Here is a 15981-nt window from a genome sequence, read left to right as displayed (position 1 = left end):
TGTAATATTTTAAATATTTATTGAATAGCTTGTGTGTGTGCCCTGCACTGAGTGAAGGCTGTGAGGAATACAAAAGATGCATGAATTGCCTCAGGAAGTCAATTTCACTGAGGAAATGACAGAAATACAAAATACATACACAGATCGTCAGGAGCCATCAAGAGTAATATAAGATCATGTGACAAAACGCGGTAGAACCAGTAAGTGCTACAGGAAGTCAAAGGAAGAAAGGACCAGGATCGCCAAGAATATCTGAGGAAAGCTGCAGGGGAACGTGAAAACTGAGACAGAGTCTGAAGGATGTATATTTGTCGTAGCCAAGCCAAGTACAGGTCAGAAAATGATTTGGTAGGTGGAATAATGGCCCCTCGAACATGTCCATGCTCCCAATCCCTAAAATCTGTGAATATGCTACCTTACATGGTGAAAGGAACTTCACGGATATGATTAACAATACAGACTTTGAGGTGTGGGTGGCGGGGTGCGGTATCCTAAATTATTCTGGTAGCCTCAATCTAATCACATGAATCCTTAGAGATGGAAGAGGGAGGCAGAAGGACTTGTTGGGAAAATGAGAAGACAAAAAAAAAAATAAAAGCAGGAGTAATTTGGAGCGTGAGAGGTGTTTGACCTGCTTTTACTGCCTATGAAGATAGAGGAAGGGGCCACTAGCCAAAGAAAGTAAGCGGCCTCTGGAAGCTGAGCCTTGAGCTGACAGACAGCTAGAAAAGGGGTCCTCAATTTTACAATTGCGAAGAACTGAATTCTGACACCCTAAACGATGCTGGAAGCAGAATCTCCCCTATATCTTCCAGAAAGGAATATGGTCGTGCTGCCAACCAGATGTTGGTCCAGTGACACCCGTACAGAACTTCTGATGTAGAGAACTGTGAAATAATCGGTTTGCGCTGCTTTAAGCCACAAAATTTGTGGTAATTTGTTACAGCAAAAATAGAAAACTAATACACATGCGCATGGTTCCCATAGGGAATCTCAGTCAAAACATGAATTTCTTATGTCTTGTTCATAGGAGTTATCCAAGCAGCCCATTGAGAGAGCACCATGAAATGTGCCCCTTCCGAGAATACACAGAATGGCTGCCAGGACCATAACCCACTTATGAAGGTTTCTTTCATTTAGCAATTAGAGATACCATAATCTAGTGTTTTCAGAGCACATACAGGTCTCCGTGCTCTGAACCACATAGCCCTAATACCTTGGACAGAATTAAATGAACTAAGGAAAGACATCTGATCTATGGCAAACAAAACAGTTCACCAGAATCGCATTGGGTGACCCGGCAGCATGCCATACTCCATGGCAAGTGGACAACACGACCAAATCCTCTGTTCAACCTTAAGAGGGTCATCAGAAAGATGGTTGTTGGACAGAAGGAGACACAGAGAAAAGTGCTAAAAAGAAGCTATTCAGAGGCTAACAGAAGACATGAGTCCAAACCATAAGTTAGCAGAAACCCTGATATTAACAGAAAAAAGAGAGGGGAGCGTAGGCAGTTATTGGTCTGTCCACTCTTCACGAAAGAATCTTCTTCCAAATAGTTCATTTGCAAGAATAATAGGCCACTGCTCCTTCGTCATCTTGGAGCCTGAGGAGGCCTGCTGGGAACAGGACTTCTAAACTGACAAACGTGTCTGGAAGGCTAAGGTCCAAGGCCATTTTTGCTGCTATAAGCGAGGTCTCTGGAACCAGAGGGAACCCATGGCTCTTCTTAAAATCAAAGGTGTTTATGCTCTAGAGGAAACCGAATTTTATCCAAACGAGAGATGTGCTTATGAGTACAAGGCAAAGAACATCACAGTGACTCCTGGTGGCAACCGGAACAAAACCAGGGCAATCTGGGAAAGGTGACACGTGCTCACAGAAACGGGCCTGGTTCGCGCCAAATTCCGAAGCAATCTTCCTGCTGGACACAGAATCCATTTAATGCTGTACCCCTCACAGAGTCAAACTTATTGAAAGTAAATAAATAGATTTGTTAAAAAGAAAAAAATAGTAGACACCAGACTACTATTGGATATGTCTTTCTGAAAACAAACGGGAGTTACATGAAGGTGTATTCATGGTTTCCTTACCTCTCTTTTAGATATGGATAAATATAACTATTATTTGCTGAAGAGCTAGTACGTGTCAGCCACTGTATATACATTATGACTAATCTTCACTAAAACCATTGTGAAAGGTAAGTGCCGGTTACTTCACTTGAGGGGTGAGGAGCTGGGGCTGAGAGGAATTCGGTTGCTTGTCCAAAGTACTCAGCTCTCAACGGTACAGTGGACATTCTAAAGTCAGTATGTTCCCAAGCCCTCATCCCTTCCATTTCCTCCTGCCTGCTTTATATTCCCTGCTTATTGATTTAAAGTGTGTAAATAAGCAGACCTTGACTATCTCAGGAGGCAGGGTTATGAGCCCTACTTTAATCTGCCTAATTTAACTGATAAAGCTTCAGGGAAGGTCAGTGGTCTGTGCTAAAGCTTTAGGGAGAAAAGTCTGCACTGGGACCTGGTGCCACCTGTTGGTTAATCCATGAAACTGGTAATGTAGGTAGTTTTGCCCCCATATCCCCAATACCGAAAATCAATCAACCAAGAATTCTTTAAAAAGGAGCCGTGCAGATCTAAGCCTAGTATAGCAGAAAGACTAGGAGAAAACATATCAAAATAGTATTTGTTAGAGCTGGAAATATGTGAATATTTTTCTTTACTCTTGTTGTTTCTAAGTTTTCTTTGATCAGTTTATCTTATTTCTGTCTAATAAAAAAGGTCAACTTTAAAATAACAATAAAATAATGATAACAATAATAATAAATTCATGCATTATCCTATTACTCATTTTTTTTTAAAAAAAAAAAAAAAAAGGAGTCATAACAAGAACTTGTATCTCGGTCCCATTCTTTCACACCTCCAGCCTCCAAAATCTGTGTCCAGCCAGTTGGTGCCATGCAAAAATTACTGCCTAGAAACCAAGCCCAGTTCTCCGCCCCTCCCCCCCAGCCCACCACACTCCTGTAAACTCTGGAGAGGTGAGTTAACTTCCCTGAGTTTGAATTTCTCACGCAGAAACTAAAATGATACCTTCCTACATCTCAAGTTTTCTGAGGATCAAAAGAAATCACGAAAAGGAAAGCGAGGTATAGAATGACACTCCATAAGCCTTGTTTCTGCTACATTTTATTGGCACCTGTCACTAATTTTCATTTAAAGTTTGACTAATACGAAAGTTAGTCATGTGCAGTACATCAGTCTCTCCACTACTAGATCACAGGTCCCCTAACTTGATCCCTGTTGGCCTGTGTCAGAGTTATTTCTGTATGTAAGTCTCTTCTTTTCGATGAGGAATTCCCAAAGAAATGGGCAGAACGTACTGATCAGTATGTACTCAGAGTACACAACACAATATTGCACCTATACCAGGAGCTCAAGTATGTATTCAATTTTAAAATTTAATTTTTAAAACTTATTCCTCAGTGAGCATGTGGTCTTGAGTGAGAATCAACTTTGAAACGCTTCAGTAAAAGTAAAGAGATGACTTTAAATGACAGGTAGTACTGGAAACAGAGGGAAGCATGGAAAGAAATGAATTTCAAATTGACATAGTTATAAAATTTTGAGTGAAAAAACTGAGAGTAGAAATACTAATTGCTAGGAGAGAATAATCTTATACTTGTCGAGTGCTTTTTCTTTTTCAAAATACTTTCACAAAACAGTCTGCAAGATGTTAACTGACTTATGCAGAAGTTACAGTGTACACATCAGGACAGGGGCATGTGTTTCTCGACTTTCTGCCCAGTGTTCTTTCTACTATGTCATGATACTACCACATGGCTAGAGCTCAGATTATCATGATGCACATGTATTTACAAATTTTGTCTGTCAAACTCCTATTCACACTTCAAAACCCAGCTCAAATGTCACTGCTTTGGGACGCCTTTCACGGTACCATTGACAGAGTTGATGGCATCATCTTCTGTAATGATAGGACACGCAGCAACCCATTTTTTATTTAGAGGGTTGTCTTCTTCCCTCTCCTCTCGCTAAATTGGTATTACACTATCCACTATGTAGCGCAACACTTGGCACATATTGGAATCAATAATCATGAATGAATACTCACTCAGTGCTATTCTGGACAACAGCTGCCTTCTGGGAACTCGTGATAGATATAAGGCAGGATGGCCTCTTTTACCTAGTTATAGCTAGGGAAGTATAAACAATATATGACATAGAGTACATCTCATGGCTTAAAAAATTAACCAAGACTTTGAACAGCATTTAGAAATTGTGCATTTTTTAAATATTAAATATCAGTAAATAGTAAAAGACCCTAATAGGAGCTCTGGGGCATATAGAGTTATCCGATGAGCAAATATGTGAGTCAGGGGCTCAGGCCTTGGAGTCTTGAGTTCAAATCCAAGTTTATGTTCTCTGAACTTGCACAAATAACTTCAATTCTCTAATCCAAAATCTACTGTCTTTGATCGTTCTCTTTTTATAATCTTATTTAAAAACTATATTCAGTCTTCTGCTTCTACTTTTGCATCTGTACAGCATATCCTCAACACAATATCCAGTGACCTCTATAAAAGGTAAGATCTTCTGCTCAAAGCACCCCAACTGCACCGTTAATAGGAATGGGGGCAAGGGGATGGGAGTCTTGTAGATGCAGCTCCAGGAGAAAGCAAAGCTCAATCGTTACTCTGAAATATCTGATCTGAAAAAGATTGGATTCAAAACCTATCCATTTTTCACATGAAATCTTACCTTTGACTATTTCAACATGATAAAAGGAATCCTAAGATTTATTAAATATAATTCAGCTATTGTAAATGGTTATTAAAATGAAATCGAATTTTTTCAACTATTTGTAAAAAGTTTATGATAGCTATCAAGAATTTGGAGCAATTGTCATTAAAGAGTCTAGTCAGAAATTGTGTTCCATTGTTTTAAACCTAAAACCTGATACCAAAAATTCATGGTCATGGAAGTGAGTTGATGTCTCTTATTTAAACTGTTATAAGATTTTATATAAGTTTTTTAAAAAATAACAGTGTAATATTTCCCCTCATGCTTTGTTTTTTTACTTTGTCTATAATAGTTATATAACACAGGGAAAAGTGTAATAATTTGTTTTCCACCAAACCCCAGCATAAATATTCCCAAATTCCCTTTAGTTTTCCTAGTCTGCATACAAATATCATGACACTCTATGTAAAGTATTTGGTGCAGTGCCCAGCATGTAGTAATTGCTCAGTAAATGACAACTGTGTCGTGATGGTAGTGGTGACAAAGATGTTGCTTGATGCTGACGAAAGCCTCAAATTTTGAAACTGATTTTACATGGCAGTTCCTACGACATCCTCAAATAATCAAAACCCTAACTTTTCCATATCTTACAGGAAATATAGTAAACATAGTAGCTTTGTGAAATATAATAATAATTATATACACATTACAAGAGCAAGAGTTGAGAACCTTATTTTCCACATACTATACTGATATTGGTTTGTTTTGTTTTTTTTTTTAGTTCATTAAATTGGGCTTGGTACTGATACAGTCTCAGCACGCTACCCAAATTTCAAGGCAGTAAATAAGAATTTATTTAATTCAACCCTGAAACCATGAAACGTAACCTGAAGAAAATATTTCGTTTTATTGTCATTTTGTTCACTTTTCTCAGGGTTAGCTATAGATCAGAAATAAAAATGGTGTCATCACTCTAAGAAAAAATCTCATGCATTTTTCATATATGTGTGCCATTAATATACCTTGAGCATCCTGAGCCTGTCACTTTCTTTTTTTTTTACTTATATTTATGACTTTCTACTATCTGCAAGTGAGATTCCAACTAGAAGGAAATATTTATATGCACCAGGGAGTCATACATAATTTAATGCTGGAGTGAGAAAGAAGAAAGTGTTCCAGCGTGTAATACAACATCCCTTACAAGGATTATGTAGCTGAGTAGGAGTCGAAGATCAAAGGATTTTCTTCTTAAGCAATACCAGGTATTGAGAATAAGAACAAATTTAATTCGTTGTTTTTTTTTTTTTATTGACTATTCCCTAGAAAACCAGGACTTGCTTTATGTTATCTCTGAATTAAGGGATAAAATTAAAATTTTCCTTGGAATATTTAGAGAGAGAATTTTTATTATATAGCACATATATTTTTCAGCTCTGAGAAAGCCTAGTAACAGAAAAGATGGATACATGTTATTGATATAATAATAAACTCAATCATATATTCTGGCAATAATCTCTGGCTTTCTAAGACTTAACATTAGGTACATTTATTACCACACTGTATAATGTGTTTATACTCTTGGTACCTCATACTTACTGATTTATAGGAAATTGGTGTTAACTGAGAATTTTAAAGCCTTTTTAAATTTTCGATTTTACAATTCATGGTACTTGTGAACAGCATGAAAATTGAAAATTAAAGACTTCATACTGTATTATAAAGTATAATGCTTCAATTTAATAATGAAAACATGATGTCGTATAAAAACACAAAGATGTGTTCAATAATGTTAAGTGAAGAAAATAGAACGCAAATTTTTCTACAAAATTGGAGTAAAACTAGCAAAATGTATATTATGCATATTTTACATATATAAAGACATTGTGATGGCCGTTAACACTATTCACAAATATTCCAGCTTTCTCATCCTTTTGGATACATAATTGGTGTATTTGTGAGCTACCGTACCACAAATTGAATGGCTTAAGACAGCAGAAATGTACTGTCCCACAGTTCCAGAAGCTAGAAGTCCAAAACCGGTGTGTCAGCAAGGTTGGTTCCTCCTGAGGGCTGTGTCAGAGTCTGTTCCAGGCCTCTCTCCCAGCTTCTGCTAACCTCAGACATACCTGGGCTTGTAGGTAATGTTCTCCCTGTGTTTTCACATTGTCTTTCCTCTATGCACGTTCATCTCTGTCCAAATTTTTCCTTTTAATGAGGACACCAGTCACGCTGGATTAGGGCTCACTTTAATGACCTGATTTTAACTTGATTGTCTTTGCCAAGATCCTCTTATTTCCAAATAAAGTCACATTTACAGGTACCGGGGATTAGAACTTGAACGCCCTTGGCGGGGGAGTTATAGTTGAACCCAGAGTAGTAGGGTTGCACTTTGAAGTCAGGCATGATGACGTGATTTATCATAACCAGTGAAACATGTGCAGAATGGCTGTGTGTCATTTCATCACATGATCCTACACAACCCATTTTCTCCCACCTCAGCAGCCATTGAAGGATGTGATCAGGTAGCTTCACCATTAGTCTGAGGCCCTGAGTTACTATGATGAGCCTACCCTCTTCGGATATCATGAACAAAAAACAAAATTCCCCCATGTTAAGTCACTAAGATGTTAGAATTATTTGTTACTGCACCAGAACCGAGCCTGTTCAAACGGATATAAAAATTGGTACCTACTAGGGGAGTGCTACCATAATAAAAACCTAAACTATATGGTATTGGCTTAGTGGTCAATTGGTAGAATGCAAAATAAGTGTTAATGGAGATTGGAAAGGTGGCGATCACTGTTATACAGTGGCAAAAACTTGTAAAAAGCTGTAACCTGTGGTTCCTTGAGAAGCATATCGCACACCTAGTGAACCTGTAGCTCTAAGGGAAGTAGCAAGAAAACAAACTCGTAATACTGTGTACTTACACTGTTGTTGCATTTGGTAAGGTTTACGAGAGGGAGATGAGCTCAGAAGCTAACTGGCCCAGTTTGCAAGCAAGAAAGGCAATAGAGTCCATGAATTCAGAGAGTTGCAGAGAGTTGCTTCTCAGCCCCTAACAGTAAAATGTAAATTTTAGAAATGCTTTGAGTCCCAAAGCTAATCGAAACCCAGCCTCAAAGCAAGGATCAAGTCAAAGGGGTCATACCCACTGCTAAAACCTCCGAATGGTTTAGAGCAATGGTCAGCTACGGCTGTGGTGTCCAGGAAAGCCTTTCAATGGGACCAAAGGGCTCAGAGTGACAGACGGGGGAAGGATGGGTACGCAAGTCTAGAAGTCTAGAAAGGAACTGTGCTATGGGTATTGACACATGAAATGGATTGGACTCAAACAGCTGGGACGCTTACTCAGTGCCTGAGAAAGATGAGCTGCCCAAGAGCCCTAAGTATAAACTGACTGATTCAGAAATGAAGGGAAAACAAGAGAGAATGAAAATGGCTGCTCTGTCAGGGAGTTAAAATTAGAGGTGAAATTAGAGTTTTATTTCCTTTAACTATGTTTTATACTTGTTTTAATAGCGTCTTTACAAAAACAAAGAAATACTATATAAAAATTTAAACTCCGGTGCCTACTTTGTTCTTTCTTAAGTAAATAACATTCTCCCAAGCAGTATCAGACCAAGGTCAGGGGTGTGAGAAGTGACTTGGCATCATGAGAATCTCAACAGGCATCAAAAGAACTTGGCTCTGCTGCAAATTTCCACAGATCCCCAGGCCAGTGAGTACAGATTATATTTGGGCAAAAGAAACTCTTTTTGGTAAAATTTGGATAGGATGCAATTCATGTCTAAATGTTTTAATTATTTGTTATATTTGTTACTGAAGGAATGTCAGATTTATTGCAAACTCTTAAAATTCACTTGATTCATTTTGTATTATAAAAGGTATATAAGGGCTTCTGTTTCTACTTTTAAACAAATCCATTAAATTCCTTACTGATTCAAATTTGCCGTTATATGCTTATAAACCCAAGAGGATATAAAAAAATCAAGTTCTTGTTTAAGTCTAATATGTTATTATCTATGATAAACAAGTTCATCTGATCTATTCAGGGAAGAAGATCAGATCCAAGGGAAAAAAAAAAGCAGAAAAAAACTAAGGTTATAGAGAGCAAAGGGGAATCTTTGATTGCAAGGACTGTAAGATTCAAGGCAAGGTCTCAGTGGAATTCTTTGGGTCTTGATTTCGATTTAGAAAGTAAGAGAACAATTCCAACCCAGCCAAATCTAACCGCTTTGATCTCGGGAAATCTACCTTAGTCTGGAAAAGAGAAATTGAGATCATTAATCCTTTGGAAAATTAGACTTCAACAGTTTGGCAACGTTTTCTGAATGGTCATTTTATGTCTTTACAGTTTATGTATCTCTCTGCAAATTCAAATTGGTTGTATATTCCTATGTGGAATAAAATTTTAAGGTATCTTCTCTGCCTTAGAGAGTTACCTATAAAGATAAAGCTAATTCTCCTCACACTCCACTACCAACACACGCGTGGGTACAGGCAGACACACACGTGTGCACGTGCATGTGAGTGCACACACGTGAGCGCACACACACACGATGTTGTCATCAGTCCTATAACTACAGCCAGATCCAAGCATGCCCCAAGGGGCTGACAAAAAAAAAAAATCAAACCCCAAAATAAAGAATTATATGCCAAAAGCAACTCAGAACATTAGCGGCTTATGTTGGCCAAACTCTACGGAATATGTACAAGAATGTATGTTGAGGTATTCAGCCAAAGAAGAAGAGAACGTAGCTTTATACTGGGGCTAAATTTATCAACACAAGCACACTTAGCAGAGACTCTGGGTTTGACTTCCTTGCTCAATAGCCGGGAGTGGTTCTAACAGTGTGCTCAGCTGGTTCACAGAAGTCTTGATTCAGTTCTGGACCACACTAAGCAAAGCTGAAATGCCAGAAATTCCTCAGTGTGACGTAGTGAATGGACTCTGAAGACCCTGGAAGGCAGGACGGCTGAAATGCATTTATCATGTGACCCAAGCCCACTCACTCTCAGACTATGTGCCCCAAAGTGATCCAGGAGGCACTCCCTTCACTGAGTCATTTGAGGACAGTGCCAACATCTATGAAAAGCTCTTCAGTCACTGATCTGCATAAGTTAGGGAGTCCACTTGCAAGATGCTATACTGAAATGAGATTTCTGACTTCAGCTGGATTTGAAAGATCCTGGAGTTGCAAAAGACTCACTGAGGTGGTACTTGATTTTTTTATTAATGAAAAATGTTCTAAACCTAATAAACAGAAGTCTGACGTGACAATCAAACAACATATGGAGTTCAGACCCGGTAACTAGAGTCCAGACATGGTAATCTGAGTAAGTCTTCTAACACATTTTGAGGGTTTTTTCCCCCTGGTTTCTGAGCCAAGAGCTGAAATAGATATCTTCACAAACTGGAAGGCTCCCTAACTGGCTCACGAGCCCACGGCAATAGGGATAGGATGGAAGAAAAGAAGTAGGAATCTGTTTCTCCTCCTCCTCACCAAAACAGTAAATCCAAACTTAAAGAATCAAGAGCTAATTTCTATTGTAGTGATTAACATCATCATCAAAGATTTGAAAGACACAGGAGTGGTAACCCGATACATCCTCATTTAACTCTTTTGGTTTGGCCAGTGCAGAAGATACACAGGCCTTGTAAACAGAAGTGGATTCTGAGAAGCTGAATCACATGGCAAAAAAGAGGACTTGTTTTGGAAGTTATCTCCTCACAGGAGCAAAGCCATACAGGCCTGGCACTTGGAATGCGTCTCTTAATCTGGCAAGTGCTTCTATTATACCCTGATACAGAGATAATGCCAGAAGTCACTTTCTGTCACTTAACAAGAGAGTAGTGCGCCTTAACTTTCTTGCCCCAGGGTGAGATCAGTTCTCTGCCCTGTGCCATCCCCGAGTCTACAGAACACTGCCACCTCACCATCATGCTGGGTTACTACTTTGATGACATCACCTCAGGCTGGCAGGACCTGGAGAATAGGAAATAGCAGGTACTCTCAATGCCTTAGACAGAGATACAGGTGCTAAGGAGCAGGGGACAGATCCTATGGGAGTAAGGAAGCCTGACGACTCAGGCAAGAAGACAAGTTAGGATTCAGTGGCTTTAGGTGTGTTAGACATCCCTTCTACAGGAAAAGACAGGCTTCTCACCCGACCCACAAGAGGCATAGCACACTGTGTATTTCTTCAAATATGGAAGGCAGAATAAGTCACATATGGAGAGATGTTCTGATACTTTTACCAAGTAACCTGACGGCCACTGGCCTTGAGTGAGGCCAACAGCAAGATAATGGTCTCTGGCTTGGTAGACAGTAGAGCTAGGAGTTCTGTTATCAACCTTAGGACCCAAAGATGTCAGGGGAACTCAATGGCTCTGATAGATCAGGATGTTGGGTAGAGACTGTAACAAACTCTTCGAGGAGAATCAGAGAAAAAGCCCCTTAGGTTCTAATGAGAGGTCTTCTTTAGATGCTCATGCTTTGCTATTAAACCCAGGTTCAGAGTAATGACTTATAATAGGATACAGGTGACCATGGATCTGAGCTGTGTATATGACCTGGGTGGCATAAATTCTGGCATATCCATCTTCGAGTGCAAAAGATATACAGGGAACTGGGCTCCTAGAAGTCCCAGAGACACAAGGAAGTTGCTGGAACAGGTTTCTTATCCCTCTCAGCCTGCCTACTCCTGCTGCTCTGCCAGCTCTTTTCAGCCTTCAGAGTAAGAGTGTACCAAACCACATCCCTTCTGAGCAATAAACCCACTTTATAGTAAAAGGAGTAAGGTCATAGCCGGTGCCCGTGGGATTCACTGGTTTTATCATATTCCACATCTACATGCAGAAGACACTATAACAATGTCTATCAGAGACTTGGTTCCAGTGACCAAAAGGACCTAGCATTTGCAAAGCTGGAGTACTACAGCGCGAGATGCTGTAAACGCTCTGAAATGAAGCAAATCTGTGGAACAGAACAAATGGTTCCGCCAAATTGAAAGCGGACGATTTCACGCATGTCCTGACCAAGGGTAAAGATAAGGGACATTAGGTTATGCTACTAATGATTATTTCTGACCAGCATAAAGAATTGACAGGGAGCTACTTCCTGGGGGACAGGAAAAGAATATGGCTAGAAGCCAGAGCATCATCTGAGGAATCCTCCTTGTGTAGGCACATCCTGGGAAAACGGTAATTCATTAACCTACTCTGTGCCAGGCACTGTGAATACAGAAGTTAAAAAACAGACAAGATTAGGATCGTCCTGACCCCCAAATACCTGAGGCAAGGGATTATCAAAAGGGTTGCGGAAAAGACAAGTCATAAATTCTAACTACAGCCTCTCAAGCGTTGCACAAACTTTTCCCTCTCTTTTCTTCTCTTTGTCCCATTATTGTATACAAGTTTTATTGGTGATAGTCAACCTACAAAGTTAGTTCAGTGATGGCAGAATATCAGGATGGTATATGAAAAGACACCTGGAAGAAAAAAGGAGCATTTCTCAGAGATACTGAAACATGCAAAATATGACAAAGCTTTGGATTGCTTTCCACTAAGGAGGGCGTGAATGGCTTTTTGGTTGTGTGAGTAATATCACTTATTTTTCTTTTTCAGTGTAAGTGGAGGGAAAGGATGTGTCTCTCAAGCAGCCAGAGAGGTAGGATCCAGTGAACACTGACTTTTTCTTTTTCTGGCCTCCCAGCAACTAAACCCTCTTCTTCAGTATGTGTAGAATTGGGGAGGAGCAGTACCCCACCTCCCATTCTGAAAGCCAAAGTAGAGGCACCTCTCTTTTCTAGCCCCGGCACCCAGGGACAAAAAACTCAGCCAGTCAGATTCTCTTACCTGGGCCTGTGAAACTTAAAGAAGTGATACACAGGTGTAGAAACACGTTAGAAAGTATATACAACAGCAAGATCATCGATAGACCAATGGCGTGTCCACCAACAAGAGCTGGGAGCAGGACTCTGACCAGGCCACGCATGTGGGCTCATCTGGGCAATGATTCCAGCTCCCTTCCATCCTGTTTTCTATGCTTGTTTCTCCAGCCGTTTTCACCAATCCTTCTAGCACACTGCCTTTTAGCCTAGGTTAATGAGATGTTTCTACTGCTCACAATTAGGATCCTGAATGAATATACACTGTCACCCACCTTCTGGTGAGTCTACCAGATTAAGGTTCATAGCCTCCATTCTTGTCTCCCACCTTCGGCCTCTCTCTATTCTAAGCAATCCAAGACATTCAAAACAGAGTATTCTAAGTCTAGATTCTGATCATGACATTTCACTGCTCAAAATCTCAATAAGCATCTCCCATCATTCCTCACCTCTACCATCACCTCTACCATTCACCTACTAAATTAAGGGATATCCTCTCATCATGGATCAGTTTTCTGGCATTATGCTCACTACTTCTCTGTGTTTCTATAGAACTTTGTGACTTCCTGTTTTCCAAACACATGCCATGATTTATGGTACTGAACTTCTGCTCATTCTGTTCTCTTCACTGACAACATTCCATCTTCACCTGTCAAAATTCTAGCTATCTGTTAAGGCACATCTCAAATGCCAGGTCCAACATGATGTCTTAAAAATCTCTCCCACGAAATGTGTAATCTCTCCTTTTGAATTTTTCAGAGTACATCCTGTTTCTTCTATTAGATCATAGATTTCTGCATTATAGTTATTTGTGCACTTTTCTTCTCATTTTATAATCAGAGTAGTTTATATATTTTTCTATGTAGATCTTGAAGCACCTGGTAAGTACCCCAAAAATATGATTGAAGTAGATTGGTGGATGGATTCAGCACATTACACATCAACCTCCAACCCATGAGATGATACCTGTTCTGTGAAAAGAAGGTAAGTCACCTGTGCCTGACTGGCTAATACGTTAACTCGAAACCAACACATACTATCTTCAAGTATGGCTTCTTGTTCTAGAGAGGCTGAAAAAGAAGCACTCGTGGACAAAAACCCAGCCAGTTTTTGTACTTCCAAGAATCTATTATAGCTAGGGCTCTTCACGTGACTTGGGTGCCAAGAAAGCAAACACAACCACGTTACAGTTGGAAGTGGACGTGTGTGCCTTGTCCAGGGAATTGGCCAGAGACATGTGTGTCTGGTTATAATTATGTCCTTTGTATGCTCAAGTCTGGAAGGCCCCAAATATAGCCAGTGCCACATGACATTTCAATGTTCTTTTTCTTTTTTCCAGGTCAATGTTATAGTATCTACCCTAGGCTAGTACCTTATGTTTGTAGTTTTTCATTTTGCATTTTCTAAAAAAGACATAGGAGCCAGTTATTAAAAGAAATCATCTCTTGTTTTCCTGGAATGTAAAATGGAATTTTTGATTAAATTTCTTTGACTTATTTATAACACATCACACTAAAGTATCTTCCCTAGACACTAAGACTTGAATGAATTTTAAATTGTGGGCTCTATATGAGATTTTAAATAACCACGATCATTACATTTTGTATAAATTAAATCTTTTCTGTGCATCACATAGAAATTCTAGTCATTATTAAAGATTAACTGGTTTAATTTCTTAGTAATATGTAACAGCTCTTTTGTTCTTTACTTTTCATAATCTTTATTTTTCCTAATCTTTATCTTTCACTAATAGTATTCTATAGTGTTTATATGCTATATGTCCTTGCTTCTTTATATTTTATAGTAAATACAATAGGATAGAAAATAATCATACCATCAAATTTACTGGCATAAAACCACAGTGATGCAGTCCTACCTAACTAGAAAATACTGGTTCTTACCATTTTTCAAAACCAAAGGACATCAACACTGATTGCACACACTGAATATGAAGGAGGCCTGAACTCGTATTGCACCAACTGCTCTCAGCTTCCCAAAAGACACCTAAACCTTCAAGACTCAGTCTTAAATTTCTTTCTGTATCAGATCACACATCATACATACTGCCTAAGCAGCAAAATTTAATGACAGCTCACAGGCTTTTGATGTCAGTAAAAAGCTTTTGGAGAGTTGTTCACACAGTCTGCTGCCATGTGGCCTTATTCTGACAAATGTGTCAGGCAGGCATGCCTCTGTATGTCTCTCTCAAAACAGTCTGTATTTCTTTCATGGCTCTCTCTGGGGTGCTAATGGTCTTAATTTATAGTGCTTCTCATTCAAGAAATGCAAAGTCCTTTCCTCTCATAAACTATTATCTCCTTTCATGAACTAACATGTGACAATATTTCTATAGAATAGCTTGACAATGTATCAAGCCTTAAACTATACATGTACACCCTTTTACCCAAAATCAGCACTTCTAAAAGTTTATCCCAAGGAAAAATTACTCTCAAAGATGCATCAGGCATATACATAATAATTTTGATGCAACATTGTTTACAATTTTAAAAAATTAGGATGGACCAAAATGTCTAGCAATAAAAGATAGCTAAGAAAATGACGGTACATTTTGTTCTCTGATGGAAAATATTTATTAGCATGGAAAAAAGTCACAAGATATTGCTAAGTGAAAAAAAATCAGATCACTCAAGTACTATTTTATTTTAATATGTATCAAGAAGAGGGGTGGATTGACTACAAAGCTACCACACTTCACCAGCCATTCTAAGGTCAGGCATGTCCTCTTTCAAGAAGAAAGGAGATGTTTCAGCCACTGCCCCAGACTGGAAGGTCACCCTCTCCACCCTAGTGTCCACCTGGGGGTTCAAGAACATGCAGACTGCCAGACCTACCTCCATATCCGCCAAGCCTAGCAAGAACACATCTTGGAGAATCTTCTACAATATTCAGATCCTATCTTTGTCCCAAGGAGAAAGATCTGAATGGGTCACTGCCTAGTTTCCATCTCAGAAGACCACTTTTGACCCCAATCACATGGATACCTCCATATCCTCCAAACTGGACAGGCTTTGTGAGAGCCGGGCTTGCCTCCTAGCCAGAAACACCCAACCATCCTCCAGTCTGCAACAGAGGAAGTTACAGATGAGGCAATATCAATAAAGAGTGTGAAGCTTAAAAAAAAAAAAAAGACTTCTAAATTATCAAAAATAATAAATGAATTTTGATCAACTATTGTAAGAGAGACTAAATTATCTTTCTAGCTTCTCTACAGAAAATGGTATTACAAAATCATTGTCTTACAAAGAAGCAACCAGTGAGTGTTCAACCCGAAATGCAGAAGAGAGGAGTGTCAAACATTAAAATACTA

The 15981-nt window shown here is 39.2% G+C and overlaps 1 long non-coding RNA gene across 1 annotated transcript; it reads left to right on the top strand.

Moving 5' to 3' along the window:
- Positions 1-8369: 8369 nt before the first annotated feature.
- Positions 8370-15756, top strand: LOC112476431. Its single transcript, XR_003045074.1, has 4 exons — positions 8370-8481; positions 12391-12433; positions 13520-13637; positions 15332-15756. It is a non-coding gene; the product is annotated as an uncharacterized LOC112476431 (long non-coding RNA).
- The last annotated feature ends 225 nt before the right edge of the window (positions 15757-15981 follow it).

This window comes from Pteropus alecto, unplaced genomic scaffold, assembly GCF_000325575.1.
Source record: "Pteropus alecto unplaced genomic scaffold, ASM32557v1 scaffold101, whole genome shotgun sequence".
Classification (NCBI taxonomy): domain Eukaryota; kingdom Metazoa; phylum Chordata; class Mammalia; order Chiroptera; family Pteropodidae; genus Pteropus; species Pteropus alecto.
The sequence above is the reverse complement of the archived record's forward strand: the minus strand, read 5'-3'. Positions and strand labels throughout refer to the sequence as shown.